The following is a 15359-nucleotide window of genomic DNA, read 5'->3' as shown; positions in this document are numbered from 1 at the left end:
CCGTTCCACAGTTGAAAAGCTCTTACTGTTGCAAAGTTTTTTCTGTATGTTCAGTGGGAGTCTCTTTCTTGTAACTTGAAGCCATTGGTTGAAGTTGAAGTAAAGCTTGCTGCCTGAACACAAATTTTCAAGCAAAAAAAGGCCTAATTTTATCCTTGGACTCATAGGAGCTATTGTATTGTTCACATGTCAGACAAATAATTTTCATGTTTACCTCTTTGTGGGCATGTGCTGTATTGTTTTTAGTGATTATAGTTTCAAGTAAAGAAAATGTGTTCATTGTTTGTTGTGTTTTATTGTACCTAATCAAAAAAAGTCACACAGTCAGATTTCATTCATACATAGTAAACTCCACACTGCAGACTACAGCTAAATACAAATACATTTCAGTTATTCAAGTTTTCCTTCTTATTAGTTGTTCCTTGTTATTCAATTCGGGCCTGAGCATAATGATGTAACATTTTGGTGCAAAAATGCAACACAGCAAACCAGCACTAGAGGCCAAGATAGAGAAAATCTCCACTGCAACCATGTACTTTCCCTTGGAGCTCAGGTAGGATGGAATAAAAGACAGCCAAACACTGCAAAAGACCAACATGCTGAAAGTGATGAATTTGGCTTCATTGAAACTGTCAGGTAACTTCCTGGCAAAGAAAGCCACAGCAAAGCTGACAATGGCCAGAAAGCCGAGGTAGCTCAACACACAGTAAAACATAATTACAGACCCCTCGTTACACTCCAGTACAATTTCCTCAGCAAATGAGTGAATGTTGGTGTTTGGGAATGGGGGAAAGGTTACCAACCAAACAGTACAAATTCCGTTTTGGGCAAGGAAGCATGATAACATAATGGAATTGGTCAGTCTTTTCCCCACCCACTTCCTCATTTGAGATCCTGGCTTGGTGGCCATGAAAGCCAGAATCACTGTGATAGTTTTTGCCAACACACAAGAAACAGCCACCGAGAAGATGAGACCAAAAGCAGTTTGTCGGAAGAGACATGTCACCCTCCCAGGTTGGCCAATAAATAGCAAAGCACACAGGAAGCAGAGCAGAAGGGAGATGAGGAGAATGTAGGTAAGGTCCCGGTTGTTGGCTTTGATGATGGGAGTGTTGTGGTGCCTCACAAACATTCCTAGCACCATAATGGTGATCACAGATAGGGCAGAAGCCAAACAGGATAGACTGATCCCCAAAGGTTCTTCGAAAGACAAGAACAAGACATACCTTTGGAATGCATGCATCTTGGTTTTTGTTTGGATAGTCTTCACTGCTACATTCATAGCAGTCATTCAGGTCTGGAAAAAAGGGGTCTTAAGCTTAAAAAGTCATAAACTGCACCAACACATTGATGCTCTGAAGTGTCTGTTCTCAATTGTTTTAGAGTTTTATGGTTTATAGTAGCAAGTTTACAGTGGCTATGAGGACTCAGAAGTGTTCCATATTTGTTGCTTATTTGGGTTGTGTTTGTTTGCAAATTCTTTTGTGAAGAAATGGTCCTGGTATATGTAAAATAATTCACATATACTTTTTATAGTATTGTAAAGTATCCCAGAGTTCTGGGCATATTAAACAAAATAAAAATAAAATATTATAGTATAGTATCCAAGAGATCTGTGGCTATATTACAAATAGCCCTATTGCGTGTTCATGGTCCCCCCCCCCCAAAAAAAAGACAAAGTTTGAGATATGAAGAAAGGCCTTATTATTGGTTTTGGGGTTTTTTTAATTGCAGGAAATTTCATATGAATATCATGCCCCCATTGCTTCTCTTAAGGTGCTGTGCTAACAGAATACCTAATTTGCAAGAACATCAGATATCATCCCAATTTAAAGTAGTATCTAGAAAGGGTGGTGGAAAGTCAATTTTATGATTTGTTAAATTTGAATAAATTTGTTGTTAATCTGTTAAAAATTTGGAAAATTAATAGAAATTAATTGGTGAAACAAGTAATGGCCAGACAGGCTCAGAGGAGGAGCCCACCCTCTCACCACAGTCTCTGTCTGCTTGGGATTGATCCACAGGGGGAGGCTAGTGGAGCAAGGCAGGGCCAGTGGTCAGTTTCAGCAATTGCTCCAGCTGAATGGGATGAGGCAGAGGAGCTCTGCTGTGTTATTAAAGGTAAAGGTAAAGGTACCCCTGCCCGTACGGGCCAGTCCTGACAGACTCTAGGGTTGTGCGCTCTTCTCACTCTATAGGTCGGGAGCCAGCGCTGTCCGCAGACACTTCCGGGTCACATGGCCAGCGTGACAAGCTGCATCTGTCGAGCCAGCGCAGCACACGGTATGCCGTTTACCTTCCCGCTGGTAAGCGGTCCCTATTTATCTACTTGCACCCGAATGTGCTTTCGAACTGCTAGGTTGGCAGGCGCTGGGACCGAACGACGGGAGCGCACCCCGCCGCGGGGATTGGAACCACCGACCATGCGATCGGTAAGTCCTAGGCGCTGAGGTTTTACCCACAGTGCCACCCATGTCCCCCGCTGTGTTATTACTTTCTGTGAATAAAAACTAAGTGCACTTCATACCTCACGTTCTTTCCTGCCCTGTGAATGACATCTGCTTGTCTGACAGCTCCTTGACATATATCAAGAAGCTGTTTTAACATCACATTAAAGCTCAAATACAATGTGAAATGTAACAGTCAGGCAAATATTTTGAAAATGCAATGGTTCAACTATACAAAATATTACCTACCCCTTTGTTCTGAAATTTTTCCTTCTGGACATGGGATGCAATCATAGCAGCAAAATGGCTCTCCCTCCTTCATTTTCTTTCTAAAGCCAGGCTTGCAATGCTCAGTGCATAAAGAAAGAGGCTGGACCTGTTTCATATAGGAAATGACAGGATATTAATCTTGAGAACAATAACATTAGAATCTTATTGATAAGATTTTTATATGATATTGAAGCAGCATGGGAACTACTCTTCTAAGGTTTCATTTTATGCTGCTGTGCTAAACTTGGAAATGCTGGGAGGTTGATGGGGAGAAAAATGGGCATGTTCCAGACCCAACTGCTTTGTGCTTCAAGATGGGTGCCTATTGTAGGATGGGTACTCATCATGAGAACACAGGAATAGTTCTGCCACATCAGACAAAAGGGCCCTCTAGACCAGCATTGCCTTCTCACAGTGGCCATGATGGCAGCTTTCTGTCTCTTATGCCTCTGAATGCCAGTTACTGGGAATCCCAAGTGAGGTAGGGCTTTCAATAGTTGATCACTGTGGTAACAGGATGGTGGACTACATGTGCCATTGGCCTGATCCAAATGCCTATGGAAAGCCCAGAAGCAGGACCCGAATGCACCAGCACTCTCTACTCATGGACTTCCAGTGATGGTGAACGTTGGAAGATTCAGGAGCCTGACTTCCACAGGAGGCAGTGATGGCTACCAACTCAGATGGCTTTGGGAAAGGACAGGACGTCAGTGGTCACTCAAAACTGAAATATTTTCCAAACACAAAATTGGATCCTACCTGATTAAACCACTTGTGCCATGTTATCACATCCTCACTGATGCTGAATGCTTGTTCTGGAGGACCCTGGGGATCTATCTTCCCCACCTTCACTCTATGAAAGGTTTGGTTTGGGGAGATAATCCAGTTGATAATATCAAATCCAGCCACCAACTCCCCATTGTGGTCTAAGGAGATCTTATCCCCAGCACTGTTGTTAAAGTGGATACCTTTCAGAAAATGATGCAGCTTGATTCAAACAGAAAAGGGAAAAGCTTAGAATAATTGGCAGTTTCATGGAATCTTTAGCCCTAATTACTTGGATTTTCTGCAGAAAGGGAGGCAAATTTGTTCCAGTTGGTTCTTGGTTATGTGGACATTTCCAGACATACAGCTGTGCATGTGAAGGTTCCTTTGCTACCAGCAGTAACATTCTTCACACAAAGACTAAGTACAGAGCATTTTAGAAATGAAAGGATTAACACCGTTGATTAACCTAAGTATCCCCCTGTCCCACTCTTGAATTTCACTTACATTATCCTCAGCCTCTCCTCAGTTTCCAGGGTTATAGTCTTTTTGCAGCCCAGCACACTTTTCTGTCCTGTGAGCCCAAATACATTCCATGACAAAGGATTGACTGTGGCTCCAAAGGCCTCAGTTGCAGACATTCCAAAGAATATTGCACAAAACAGCAGAGTGATCAGTTCTAGTGCATTATTATAAAGACATATATAAAAAGGCTTACAAGGCAATACAGTGGTACCTCGGGTTAAGAACTTAATTCGTTCCGAAGGTCCGTTCTTAACCTGAAACTGTTCTTAACCTGAAGCACCACTTCAGCTAATAGGACCTCCAGCTGCCGTCGCACCGCTACTGCATGATTTCTGTTCTCATCCTGAAGCAAAGTTCTTAACCCGAGGTTCTATTTCTGGGTTAGCGGAGTCTGTAACCTGAAGCGTATGTAACCTGAAGCGTATGTAACCCGAGGTACCACTGTACACATTTTTTTGCCATTGCAGCTCGGAATGAATGAATGAAACAGCAAGCCTTCATGACTGCTTATGATGAACTAATAGTATATGCATTATTTATACAAAAACAAAATACAAAAAAACCCACACACAAGCTAGGTTAGCTGGTATAAACAATCCAATTAATCTCTTAATTAATTATGCACACCTTGGGAATTTTTGTTCCAACTAACAACAGTGTTATTCGAACTAAGCTGGTTGTGTTCATTGGGGGTCTGGATTCCCAACCTCCCTTCAGGTGTCAAAACTTGTGGATATTTTCAAGATTCCACAGGTTTGCCGGGTCTCTCTTTGTATGTGTGTGTGTGTGTTGTTCGATGCAGTGCTTCTTCTTCATTTAAGAATAAGAATAACCTGATCTCATTTTTTGACAGAATTACAAGCCTGGTAGATGAAGGGAACGCAGTGGATGTAGCCTACCTTGATTTCAGCAAGGCATTTGACAAGGTGCCCCATGATATTCTTGTAAAGAAGCTGGTAAAATGCGGTCTTGACTATGCTACCACTCAGTGGATTTGTAACTGGCTGACTGACCGAACCCAAAGGGTGCTCATCAATGGTTCCTCTTCATCCTGGAGAAGAGTGACTAGTGGGGTGCCACAGGGTTCTGTCTTGGGCCCAGTCTTATTCAACATCTTTATCAACGACTTGGATGACGGACTCAAGGGCATCCTGATCAAATTTGCAGATGACACCAAACTGGGAGGGGTGGCTAACACCCCAGAGGACAGGATCACACTTCAAAACGACCTTGACAGATTAGAGAACTGGGCCAAAACAAACAAGATGAATTTTAACAGGGAGAAATGTAAAGTATTGCACTTGGGCACAAAAAAATGTGAGGCACAAATACAAGATGGGTGACACCTGGCTTGAGAGCAGTACATGTGAAAAGGATCTAGGAGTCTTGGTTGACCACAAACTTGACATGAACCAACAGTGTGACGCGGCAGCTAAAAAAGCCAATGCAATTCTGGGCTGCATCAATAGGAGTATAGCATCTAGATCAAGGGAAGTAATAGTGCCACTGTATTCTGCTCTGGTCAGACCTCACCTGGAGTACTGTGTCCAGTTCTGGGCACCACAGTTCAAGAAGGACACTGACAAACTGGAACGTGTCCAGAGGAGGGCAACCACAATGGTCAAAGGCCTGGAAACGATGCCTTATGAAGAACGGCTAAGGGAGCTGGGCATGTTTAGCCTGGAGAAGAGGAGGTTAAGGGGTGATATGATAGCCATGTTCAAATATATAAAAGGATGTCACATAGAGGAGGGAGAAAGGTTGTTTTCTGCTGCTCCAGAGAAGCGGACACGGAGCAATGGTTCCAAACTACAAGAAAAAAGATTCCACCTAAACATTAGGAAGAACTTCCTGACAGTAAGAGCTGTTCGACAGTGGAATTTGCTGCCAAGGTGTGTGGTGGAGTCTCCTTCTTTGGAGGTCTTTAAGCAGAGGCTTGACAACCATATGTCAGGAGTGCTCTGATGGTGTTTCCTGCTTGGCAGGGGGTTGGACTCGATGGCCCTTGTGGTCTCTTCCAACTCTAGGATTCTATGATTCTATGATTCTAAAAGGTGCTACTATTCACCATGATTTTGTTACAGGAAATGCCACACTTTTAACATCTGGAGAGAAAAAGGTTCACCTATGTACCATTGAGTAGCCCCATAAAAAAGCACTGTTTTTATGTCTAATTTTACAGTTTTAGTACTTTTTCACATTTCCTTTTTTTGTTTTGTTTCTGCTTTGTTTTGTTGGTATACACAGAGAATAATATAAATTCATGGCCATTCCATCCTATAAATGTCAAATCTCAGTTGTGAAATAAAACCTATGGGCATGTTCTCAAATTACTAAAAGAAAATCCCTAGTTGTTATTTATTCTATGGAGAAGTTGCTGGCTCAGCCACAGGAATCTCTATGTTGAAAGGGAAAGCCACTAACATTGCAAGTTTACTGAAAATATTATTGACAAAATGTGGGTGTATTTTTTCTTCGAACGTTGTGTCTATAGGTGGTATTCAACACTGGTCTTACTCATATTAAACCATTGAAGTTAATACACATGCATAACTGAGATTCATTCATTTCAGTGGGGCTGCTCTGAGTAGGACTTCATAACATACTGTGGTCTGCCACCCCAATCTCTGAGTTGTTGAAAGTGATGGCTCTGTAGGTTTCATGGAATATACATTGTGGATTTACATATCAGTCTTTCTATATTCCAAGTTCAAGATGTAAATATGGATCCTTAGCCATCATCCACATGCAAAGGGATGGTATGAGCAGGTTTAGGGGAGCCCCAAGGTTTGCAGAGGTACCGTACAAAAGAAGACTTTAGCGAAGGAAACTCTGAGTGGGGCAGTGGCGTAGCGTGGGTTGTCAGCACCCAGGGCAAGTCAAGTAATTTGCGCCCCCTAACCCGTGGATTTGCGCCCCCTAATCCTAACCCCCAAACATCCAAATGAAGACTGAGAGCATTTACTGTAGCAGCCAAAGAATGCTTACTGTTTGTTGGGGGGGGGGGGGGACTGAAAAATAGAACATCAAAGCAGCAGAAATATTAGATGATTGGACCTTTTCTGAACTCGAAGCATGGGTACCCCCAACAAAAATTTAAAATTTGGCTAAAGATTTGCAATGTATTGTGTATTGGTATAATTTGGAATTAATGTGATATGATTGATTTGTTAATTGGAAATTTAATTTAAAAAAATTAAAAAAAAAGAAAAACTGAAAAATAAGGTAGGAGAATGGAAATGTCATAGTAGTTAATAATAATGAAAAATAAATACACAAATAAATATAATACATATGTTCACACACCCCAGTATCTAAGCAAATCCTGAATTGCTTGAACTCACCATATAAAGAATGTAGACCAGTGTTTTGTGTGGGTCCTTTCAGGTAGTAAATGGGCATTGTATATAACTCAAGTTCATGGAACATTCTATATAGAAATACTTAATTTTACTTCCAAAATAAAACAGAATGTATAAGGGTTTGAGTACATAGAACATACATACACAAATAGGACAATAGTGTACAGTATCTGTAATGAAGAAAACATTTCAAAACCTTTTTACAATTCCAACGTATAGGGAAAGAGGAGAAATATAATTTTGTTTGCATCTTAATAATCAATTCACACTTTTTGAACAAATATGTGAACTGAAATACAATTTTCCTCCCAAATTCACACTTCTCTGAGTTTTGTGATGCTTCATTTGTGAAAAGAACTTGTATTGGGAAAATGTATCTGCTAGTCAAAACTGTTTACGAAAAATAATAACAATGAGGGTTTCACAAATATATACCCACATTATCTCAGGAAGGTGGATAATAAAATTTACTTTATGAACTGTAAAGTACATGTTGGTGAAGACGGAATGAAAAAGGGAAAGACTAGAACTCAGCTGGAATAAAACTCATATTTTCATTTTCGCTGTAGATTCCTACTTCAATTTTCAAACATTCCCTCTTCGGTGGTACACAGTGAAGAGGCAGGGCAAATAATGCCCATGCCTTGTTAAATGAGGATGCTCAGCCCCTTACCTGCCACAGCTGTTGATTCTGAAGCTTCAGATCTCCACGGCCTTCCATTGATCTGTGTTTGACTTGGGATGTAGACATGACATGCAAAGCTTGGGCCACAACATAAACAGCATTGTAGATGTTGTAGCTGTGGCTGGTCATGCTCATTTCAAAAAAAGGACCAGGAAGATTCTCCAATCTCTCTTCCCCGGTACAGATATCTCCCTCCATATTGCCAGTAACCTGATTTATGAATACACAACCAAATGCCTGTTGCCAGAAGTCCGTGATAAAACCATCTCCTTTTGAGCTAGAAGGGTTTTTGTTCTCAACAAATTTGTGAAATCCTGGTAGATCACAAGAATGGGCTGTGAAGGAGAGAGCCCCGTGCAGTATTTCTGTATCCCAAGTCCTTTGATAAACAAATGATGTTAGCTCCATCTGGGCTGTCATAATCCACACTTTACCTTTTTGCTTACTTGGCATTTGTTCTTGTTCTGACAGGTATGGCAACCATCTGAAAAAAGGCACAGCATATGATTCCCCATAGACCACAACTGCACTGGCTTTGCTATTAATTATATTATCGTGAATTTTTGCCCCCTTGTTAAACAAAGCATTAATTTCTGTGACAAAAGTGAATTTCTGAGTTCTTTCAGTGAAGGCAAAACAGATACCACTCTGGGAGAAAAGTGGAACCACAGTTTGTATAAATCTATCTCCATATTCATCGTTGAAGGTAAGGATCCCAATCCACGTCCACTTGAAATGCAGAAGGAAATAGAGAATCCCCTGATACTGGAGGTCTTCCTTGGGGCTCATCTGGTAGAAATAAAGTCCTGGAGTTTTATCATTCATCAGTGGTGCAGATCCATATATGAGCTAAAGAGAAATGTGGGGAAGGAAGAAAGTGACAGAAGTGATAACCACTTCTGAAACATGTTGTTATATCAGCAGTTCTTCCAATGGTGCTACAAAAATGCTATGGCTAGAGAGTGGAGGTAGAGCAAGACTTTTGTAATATGGTGCCCTGAGCAAGGACAAAATTTGTTGTTCCCCTAAATATTTCTTATTTTCACAATAATTCCTTAATTATTTATTGCTGTTTTGGGCACCCTCAGCTTGATGTGAGGAAACCGCTCACACCAACCTATATTTGTGTCACTGGCAGAAGCAAAGAGAACAGTGTCATGTGTAAGGATTTCCAATGGATTCAAGGTGTAGCAACAACACTGAGGACTTCTGGGCTCAAAAGTCACACTCTTTAGATACTAAATTGTAGGAAATGAGGTATATATATCTTGAAGCAGAGCCAAAAGTTTTCGAGAGATAAGAAGTTCCCTGAATGCTCCCCAAATTGTCATTGCAGTGATTGAAATGAAAAGGGAAAAAAAACCTTATTTCTGCCTCAGGAGCAGGCTTCATTTTAAAAATCTCCCATCCAACATTTATGCAAAAAATATGTCCCTCTAGTTATTTGGAATGCACAGATTTGTTTTTCTAAACTACATCATCCAACATAGAGTAAATCCCTATTCTGGACACCAAGAGAGAAATATCCCACCTGTGGAACCTTATAGATATCCAATATTGTTGCCACTTGAAGGGAAGTCTGGGAGTCCAGTCCCCCAATGATGGCTAAAAGGTTTTGCTTGATGTCACAGATGTAGTTGGGGACAAATGTTTCCAGTGTGGATGTGAGTAACATTGTGGCATGATAGGTCCATTTGGCATTGAAATAGCTGTCATAGATGCGGAAGCCTAGAGTGACATTGGGTAGAATCTGAGGATTTTCATTGATCTCCTTCACTGCAAATTGCAAGGCCAGGATGTTCTGGTAATGCTTAGGCACCACACTAGAAAGAGAGTTGCATTCCTTATCAGAAAAGTATGCCACACTTTGTAAATGCTTCACAGCTATGTTCTACATTGAGTTCCAGTGTTTGTCATTAGGTCAGTTAGGCTGCCTATGGGGCAGACCTCAAAGGAGTGATTCTGTCTTCACATGAGAGGAATACTAACCATTTAGAAACCAAGTGATAGATTTCCTGCAGCCAGGGCTTTTTTCAGCTAAAGTTTGCCGGAACCAGTGCTAGCACCACTTAGGTGGGTGCCATTGCCATTATAAGAGAACACTGGTGGCATTCATCCTGAGTTCTGGCACCTCTTTTCCTAGAAAAATAGCAATGCCTGCAATGTTTACTAAATGAAATGAATGAACTCTACTCCGTGTCTGAGAAATCTCAGAGGTAACAGTGCATCAGTTCAGAATTACATTGCAAAGAATAATTTTTTTATGGCTTCAACCTAAGTAGCCTGTCCCCCCCTTTTTTTAAAAAAAAAAATATTTAAATGTGGGGGGAGGGCAAACTACAGCCGTCAAATTGCCATGAAGCCTTGACCAAAGAAGGAAATAATTATCACACGATGTCAAAGCTGGAAAGTGGCAAACATTTTATATACAGATAAATATAGATTAAGGCTGTATCCACACTCCCAATTACTCTACAACCAGTACTCCCCACTCCCCACTGCTGGTTTGGGACATGAGCAGCAATCCATATTTATCCTGTATGTGCTCCTTCATGTCATCTTATGAAATGCAGTGCTTTGATGCATTTCCCCCCAAACCAGCTTTAATACAAATCGAGAAAAAGCATAATCTAGATGTGTTCAAAAACAGTAACCTGTTCCGGGTTAGCGCGAACGGCTAATGGCGGATTCCCTCCGAGCTCCGGAGGGAATCGGCTCTACTGAGGACGGGTCTTGCCGTGCCGGCGACACGGGGACCCTCAGAAACCGCAGGCGCGGAAGCCTGCGGACTTGGTGACTCGGTGGGCACCTTAAGCGCCCTCCCCGACCCACGAAGAGCCTTTTTAAAGGCTGCGGAGAGGGTACGGAGAGTGGCGTGGTGCTGAGAGTAGATCGCTACCTCGGTAGAGCGAAGCCGCAAGCCATGGCCGGAGAGCGCTGACTTTCTTCCCAAAATTTGGACTGGATAACAAAGGACCCGTGAGTAGTGGAATTTGGACTTTAAAATTTTATCCTGTGAATTCGGCACGATCGGGGGATGTGTTAAAGGGAAGTCCGCACCCCCTCTACTTATTGACGTTTCAAAGCAAGGAACGGAGAATTAAGGCGGAATGAATACTGTTTTGATGATTTAAAAGTTTCTCACAAATTTGATAGAACAAGATTTTTGTGCTGGAGAGAAAGGGAATTTGGAACTTTGTGTGTATCCCCCCCAAAAAACCCGGGAGTGTCCTATTTGGGTCCCGGAGGAAGAAGTGAAAGGAGTTTGACAGCTGTCAAAGAAGCTGTCAAACGGGCGGACAAAGTAAAGAATTTTGCTATTTAATAACTCTTGGAATTAAAGCTGATACATTTGGACTGAGGCGACTGGAAACAAAGTATTGATAATAACAAAGTAACAGATTATTGGAAAAGGACTACTAAATAACTGAAAGCCCCCTAGGGGGAATTAGTGACATTACAATGGCTGCAGAGGGAAAATTACTGGCGGAGATAGAAAAAATGTTCTTTCTCGTGGGAATCCTGCAGGAGCAGAGTATGGCTCTGAGTAAAGTTTTTATGACCTTGAATCTTGAAACAAACAACTCTGCTGAATGCACAAAGGAGATGCATGATAAAAATTCTGCAGCTGAGCAGGAAGAGATGCCTTTGGAATTGACAGAGAAAAAAGAAGGAGTTCAGACACTACAAGTGGAAAATATCAACCAAGAATCTGCAGCGTTAGAGTATGAGCAAGAAGACCTCTGGATTACAGACCTGCGAAAGATGAGAAAGAAGAAGAGAGAAGCCCCTGGAGTACTTGGAATATTAAAACTAGAAAGAACAAAGCAACATGATTGGGACTTTTCTCTTGAGTATGGAAAAATAGATGGTCTTTCGCAGCAAACACTCTTTAACATTCTGAATGAAAGAAAATATGATCTGACTTTGACTGAACTCCTTCGGGGTCTTAGGACCATCAAAGAGGACTACCAATATAGTTGGCAGAGAGGGACTGACAGAGAATCAGACGCCTCGGACGTGAGGAATCCGGGCTAGAACTATTTTTTGTTTGTTTTCTGGACATTTGTCTAGGAAGGGACAGAAACCGGGGCAGGGGGGGGAGAGAATAGAATTATAAAATGTTATGTTTTGTTTTACTTGGTCAATGTGACCTATAATTAACATAATAAAGGGAAAATTTGTGAAGGGGAAGTTAGACCGACCTTAAAAAAAAAGAAATTATTGATTATAAGAGAATTGGATAGTTGAATATAGATAAACAAAAGAATTTAATTTTCAAAAGTAATGTGAATATCTTTAAGAGGTTAGGTAAGAACTTGCTGAATTAACATTGGAATTGGGATGTAAGAGGAGGGGGTGGGGGGAAGTCAATGAAAGTGGGTAAAGAAACTTAGGGTATGTAATTGTATATGTGTGTTTGTTTGTCTTTGTCTTTGTGTGTGTGTCTGTTGTTATAAAATGTAAAAACCCAATAAAAATTATTTAAAAAAAAAAAAACAAAAACAGTAACCTGTACATATCTTAAATCTCGAACAACTTATCTTAGATACAGGATGTGAGGATGGGGCTGAGAAAGATTTCTGTCTCAGACCTTGAGGAACTACTGCCAGTAAGAGTTCAAATTGAGCTAATTGGACCAATCACATTATAACACAACTTTAGCACACTAAAGTAAAGTAAAGTAATGTGAGTAACATTGTGGCATGATAGGTCCATTTGGCATTGAAATAGCTGTCATAGATGTGGAAGCCTAGAGTGACATTGGGTAGAATCTGAGGATTTTCATTGATCTCCTTCACTGCAAATTGCAAGGCCAGGATGTTCTAGTAATGCTTAGGCACCACACTAGAAAGAGAATTGCATTCCTTATCAGAAAAGTATGCCACATTTTGTAAATGCTTCACAGCTATGTTCTACATTGAGTTCCAGTGCTTGTCATTAGGTCAGTTAGGCAGCTGCCTATGGGGCAGGCCTCAAAGGAGCAATTCGGTCTTCACATGAGAGGAATACTGACCATTTAGAAAACAGTGATAGATTTCCTATAACCAGGGCTTTTTTTCAGCTGAAATTTGCCAGTGGGTGCCATTGCCATTATAAGATAACAAGAGTGGCTGAGTTCCAGCACCTCTTTTTCTAGACAAATGTGTTTGTCTAGCCTGCAACATTAACTAAATGAAATAAATGAACTCTACTCCATGTCTCAGAAATCTCAGAGATAACAGAGCATCAGTTCAGAATTACATTGCAAAGAATAATTTTTTATGGCTTCAAACTAAGTAGCTTGTGCTTTTAAAAAACCAAACAATTTTAAATGTGAGGGGAGGACAAAGAAGGTGGGGATAATTATCACACAATGTCAAAGCTGGAAAGTTGCAAACATTTTGTATACAGATAGATTAAGACTGTATCCACACTCCCAATTAATCTACAACCATTAACCCCCCCCCACTGCTGGTTTGGGACAAGGTGTACATGTGACATGAGCAGCAATCCATGTCTTTCCTGTATCTACTCTTTCATTTCATCTTATAAAATACAGTGTTTTGATGCATTTCCCCCCAAACCAGCTTTAATCCAAATCAAGAAAAAGAATGATCTAGAAGTGTTTTTAGACATTAACCTATACACAGCCCAAATCTCCATCAACTTATCTTAGACACAGGATGTGAGGATGGGACTGTGAAAGATTTCTATCTCAGACCTCTTGCCAGTAAGAGTTCAAACTGAGCTAATTGGACCAATCATATAACACAACTTTAACACACTTTCATTGAACTGTGATATCATCCATATCGGTATAAAAGTAGACGTCTGAGAGAAATTCAAAGAACTTTGAAATGGTTGTGAGAATAAAAGGGGATAAGTGTGGAAATGTGTTTCATTTTTTTCAGAAGAGGGTCTATTTTATATTATGTATCATATTCTAGAATATTAAATATCATGTTTGCAGAAGGATAAAAAAGGAATTAACTATTTCTAAATAATGTGGGCAAATATACATGTGTTATTTTATTACAACATTGATTATGAAAAATGATTGTGAGACACACACTCACACACTCGAGGTGCAGGAGGAGAGACGGAGTACAAGGCACACAATGGGACAGAGTAACCATGCAGAAACATTTTTTGGCAGATAACTTGACAGAGGAATTAAAAGCTTCAATCCACCTTGGTGTTCATTAAGGTTTTTTTGAGATGGACCAGCCCATCCAGCCCATCAAAGATTCCCTTGCCTTGGTTAAAAAATAATCAGAGTACCCCTCCCCTCCACTTAAAAAAATCAACAAGGAGACAACTGTTCTTTTTCCATTCTAATTTGAGGGGTCTAGAAAATGATATGCATTAATTCTTTGCCAAGGACTGAACTCCTATGCAGATGTTGCAACATGTAATGAACCCACTTGCTTGCCGTGGTATATAAGGGATTAAAGTATGAATCAAAGTGGAAACCTGAAATTATTAATTCCTTACTTAAGCTCTTCAGGTAATGCTGGTGGGGGTTCTTGGCTGAAGGCTATTGAGTTGGAGATGATGATGCTGTGAGAAACGATTCCACCAATGATGAAGTCTCCATTCTGATGATACTGGTGGAGTGGAGGTTGTGGATCAGGGACATTGCATTTAACAATGTGAGTCTTGGATATTACATGAGGAAGTAACATCAACATCAAGACCAACAATGCCACCATCCTTGCTATAAACATTGCCTTAACACTGAAAACAACTATTTCTAAAGATGACAGTATCACTGAGAAAAAAACATTGGCAATTTAGTCTCCTTATATGTATAAAATACAGAGTGCAAGAAAATGTTTTTTAAAAATAAAAACCCTGATCATGCTGCAGATCCTTGTCTATTCACATTCCCTAATTGCAGCTGTGATTGCTAGAGATTGCCAGCCTTCTTGAGCACCCTCCATATGTTTTGAATTTCAATTTCCAGCATTAACCACTGGTTGGTTCTGTTGCAGTTGTAGTCCAAAACAGTTGGAGGACATCATTTGGGGGAAGATTTGTGTATATTATCTTTTACAGACTGTCTCATTAGCTTTGATGGTGTCCACATTCATGGGGGAATAGAGAAATTGGAGAATTACTATACTTATGATAATTAAAGGAAATATGTTCACCAGCTGAAATCTATCAATTCTCTGAGGAATTGTGAAACTGAATTTGTTTGTCTATCTAAAAAGAAGTTATAATTTTCACTTAGTTAGGTGAAAGTTGGGCATTTGAGCTTACAGTAATGAAAAACAGAGAAACAATGATAGAAATTCATTTTCATGGGACCTTTTCACA

The 15359-nt window shown here is 40.5% G+C and overlaps 1 pseudogene across 1 annotated transcript; it reads right to left on the bottom strand.

Annotated features, from left to right (window-relative positions):
* Window positions 1-394: 394 nt before the first annotated feature.
* LOC309326913 (vomeronasal type-2 receptor 26-like) lies at window positions 395-14749 on the bottom strand (annotated as a pseudogene). The gene is made up of 6 exons: window positions 14532-14749; window positions 9586-9877; window positions 8043-8903; window positions 3477-3704; window positions 2697-2823; window positions 395-1297 (listed from the first exon to the last, which is right to left on the bottom strand). The product of its transcript is annotated as a vomeronasal type-2 receptor 26-like (transcript).
* Between the last annotated feature and the right edge of the window lie 610 nt (window positions 14750-15359).

The sequence above is a fragment of the Podarcis erhardii genome (assembly GCF_964252035.2).
Source record: "Podarcis erhardii genome assembly, chromosome: 13".
NCBI lineage: Eukaryota > Metazoa > Chordata > Lepidosauria > Squamata > Lacertidae > Podarcis > Podarcis erhardii.
This window is presented reverse-complemented; position numbering and strand designations above follow the sequence as displayed.